The 3,603-nt window shown below is 44.9% G+C and overlaps 1 non-coding gene across 1 annotated transcript; it reads right to left on the bottom strand.

Annotated features, from left to right (window-relative positions):
• Positions 1-1,384: 1,384 nt before the first annotated feature.
• On the bottom strand, positions 1,385-1,456 carry TRNAY-GUA (transfer RNA tyrosine (anticodon GUA)). Its single transcript has one exon. It is a non-coding gene; the product is annotated as a tRNA-Tyr (tRNA).
• Positions 1,457-3,603: the final 2,147 nt, after the last annotated feature.

Genomic DNA, 3,603 nt, shown 5'->3' with positions numbered 1-3,603 from the left:
ATCTCTAATTCTTCCAATGACCTTGTGAGGGGTGAAGGAGAGACTTTTTTTAATTCCTGTTTTACAAACGATGGGACTCAAGTTCAGAGAGGATAGGTAACTTGTCTAAAGTTGTATGACTAGAAGTATGTGAGCCAGATTCCACTCTTAAGAAAAAGAAGATTCCAACCAGTTATACACCCCACAATAGTGGACTGGTTTAATTAATTATGCTTCATTCATACAGTGGGACACTATGCTGCTGCCGCTGCTGTCGCTTCAGTCGTATCCGACTCTGTGCGACCCCATAGACGATAGCCCACCAGGCTCCCCTGTCCCTGGGATTCTCCAGGCAAGAACACTGGAGTGGGTTGCCATTTCCTCCTCCAATACATGAAAGTGAAAAGTGAAAGTAAAGTTGCTCAGTCGTGTCCGACTCTTAGCGACCCCATGGACTGCAGCCTACCAGGCTCCTCCATCTATGGGATTTTCCAGGCAAGAGTACTGGAGTAGGTTGCCATTGCCTTCTCCAGTGGGACACTATAGAGAAGCTAAAAAGAAGTAAGCATGCATTCAATACTCATACGGAATGATCATCATGATGTATTTATCTTCATTTATTTATTTGGCTGCACTGGGTCTCAGTTGCAGCCCTCAGGATCTTTTGCTGCAGTGCCTAGCCCAGGTGGCATTAGTGATAAAGAACCTGCCTGCCAATGCAGCTGCTGCTGCTGCTGTCGCTAAGTTGCTTCAGTCGTGTCTGACTTTGTGCGACCCCATAGACGGCAGCCCACCAGGCTCCTCTGTCCACAGGATTCTCCAGGCAAGAATACTGGTGTGGGTTGCCATTTCTTTCTCCAATGCACATATGCATTCTAAGTCTTTTCACTAGTGTCCGACTCTGTGCAACCCTATGGACAGCAGCCCACCAGGCTCCTCTGTACACAGGATTCTCTAGGCAAAAATACTAGATTGGGTTGCCATTTCCTTCTCCACTGCCAATGCAGAAGACATGAGAGACACAGGTTCGATCCCTGGGTCTGGAAGATCCCCTGGAGGAGGGCACAGCAACCCACGCCAGTGTTCTTGCCTTGAGAATCTCATGGACAGAGGAGCCCCGAAGGCAGGCTACAGTCCATAGGGTCACAAAGAGTTGGACACGACAGAAGCAACTTCACACACACACAAACACACATACACACACACACGGCCTCTCTACTTGTGGTACGCAGGCTTAGTTTCTCTGAAGTATGTGGGATCTTAATTCCCTGAAGTGAAGTGAAGTTGCTTAGTCATGTCCGACTCTTTGCGACTCCGTGGACTGTAGCCTACCAGGCTCCTCAATCCACGGAATTCTCCAAGCAAGAATACTGGAGTGGGTTGCCATTTCCTTCTCCAGGGGATCTTCCCAACCCAGGGATCGAACCTGGGTCTCCCACATTACAGGCAGACGCTTTACCGTCTGAGCCACCAGGGAAGCCTTAATTCCCTGACCCAGGATCAAATCCACATCCCCTGCATTGCAAGGCAGATTCTTAACCACTGGACCACCAGGGAAGCCCCATAAGGCTTTTGTTTTTTGTTTCTATTCTTCTAGAAATATTTTAGTTGTGTCTCTGTAAGAAGATAAAATCTCTTGTAATCCATCAATTCTACTTAATTGGATGTATATCAATTTTCCTAAAACACGGTACAGCCTCAACAAAACACACCTGTGGGCAGGATTCAATCCACCTGCAGTGTCAACCAGGATGCTGCCAGTATGGGCTCCAATTGGGGAAACCTTGAGGGGGAGCAGTAAGGTCCTGAAAAGATCAACAATTGAACATTAAGTTCAAATGCGTTTACATGGCAACTGCAATCTAATTAGGTTTGTCTGGCATCTGGTATTGACCTGGAGTGTTAGGTTTTTTGGTGTCTTGTCTAATTAGACAGATATTTAACTGAGCATGTAAATGTGCTTTTTTTTTTTTTTCCAACCATAAAGACTGTTTCTTGATTGGGAAAATATCTGGTAAGTATAGTAATATGATTTCTGTGTATGTAAGCAATTTCCTCTATACTAAGCCCAGGAAGATGAAAATACCCAGGAACACTGTACCATTCACAGGGCATACTGATTGGATGTTAAGCTTCTTTTAGCATCATAGTAATTTGATCTCCAGCAAAGGCTTAAAAAGAGTTTTCAATGAAATGTGTGGGGACTTCCTTGGTAATCAAGTGGTTAAGACTCTGCATTTCCAACATAGGGGGCGCAGGTTCCATCCCTGGTTGGGGAATTAAGATCCCACAAATGCAATGGGCCCACAGGTGGGAGACCAAGTGCTTGAAATGTTTCAAAGGTTACTTTTTATATTTCTTTCCATAGTCAGTAGAATGGATCTTCCCAAAGGCAACTGTTTCTAAAAGAAAATGTCAATAAAGGATACAAAATAATACACATAAATTACCAACTGAGCTGTGTAAATATTTTATTTAGCTGTTTCACACAAGCAAAACATCCTAGGAAGCAGGGCTTTCTGGTGCTGGCCTGTCATTTTATAGAGGTTCCTTGGCAGCCCATGGTCCAGTTAAAGATGTCAGGTCCAGGGGCCCTGAGCAGGCTTGAATGAGCAGATGAAGGGGAGATGGGGAGCAAGGGCATACTTGGGGAGATCCATCCTGGCGGTAAAACCAGGAATGGGGCTCAGAACTAGGAAATGGAGTTGCCCAGGAGGAGGCAGGAAAATAAATACATTTGCGGTGTAACCAGGATCCCTCTTACTGCTCAGGAATAGGAAGCATCCTGGGGAATGGAAAAGTCCATGAAACCAAGACACCCACACCAGGGACTTTTGGGGTTTAAGAAAGACCTCGGCCATTTCCACTTTTGGACAGCTCTTCTACTACATTCAAAAATGAAGAAGTGCCAAAATAGAAAGCATCAGGCAGAAATGCTTTAAGCTACCCACAACCTAAAACCTGATTTTTTAATTTTTATTTTTAATTTTTTTTTCATTTTTTTGCCATGCCTCACAGCATGAGGGATTTTAGTTCCCTGACCAGGGATGGAACCCATGCCCCATTCGGTAGAAGCACAGAGAATTAACCACTGGACGACCAGAGAAGTCCCTAAAACCTGATTTATTGTGTTCAAAGAAATGAGTTTGTTTCCTGGTACTATAAGAAGTCTGGAGATGATGCTGGTATTGGTTTCACTGGGCCCCAGGCAATTTCTGTCTTTCTAATTCACCATCTTTAAGAAGCTAGCTTTGGGACCTATGTACCACCTCCTACCCGCAGGATGGTCACTACAGTTTTAAGCATCATGGCCTCATTCAAGGCAGGGATGAGGGTGAATAGGGGTATAGCACCAGCAGCTTTGGTTCCATTTAAGGAAACAAAAGTTTTCCCAGAAACCTTCAGACTTCTTCAGCTTCTGCTTTATTGGCTGGAACAATGTCATGTAGCACTCTTAGCTTCAAGAAAGTCTGGAAAAGAGAGCATTTCCCCACCCAGACGATATGGTGGAAGAGGCCAAGGAGACGGGAGTTGGGAATTGGTCTTAGATTAGTCAGCCTGCAGGGTCTGGTGCCTTGGCTTACAAAAATTGCAGGCTATTTTTAATGTTGCCCTTTACCAAAT

The sequence above is a fragment of the Bos indicus genome, chromosome 19 (assembly GCF_029378745.1).
Source record: "Bos indicus isolate NIAB-ARS_2022 breed Sahiwal x Tharparkar chromosome 19, NIAB-ARS_B.indTharparkar_mat_pri_1.0, whole genome shotgun sequence".
Taxonomy (NCBI): Eukaryota; Metazoa; Chordata; class Mammalia; order Artiodactyla; family Bovidae; genus Bos; species Bos indicus.
Note: the sequence above shows the minus strand (reverse complement) of the source record. Positions and strands in the feature narration are given on the sequence as shown.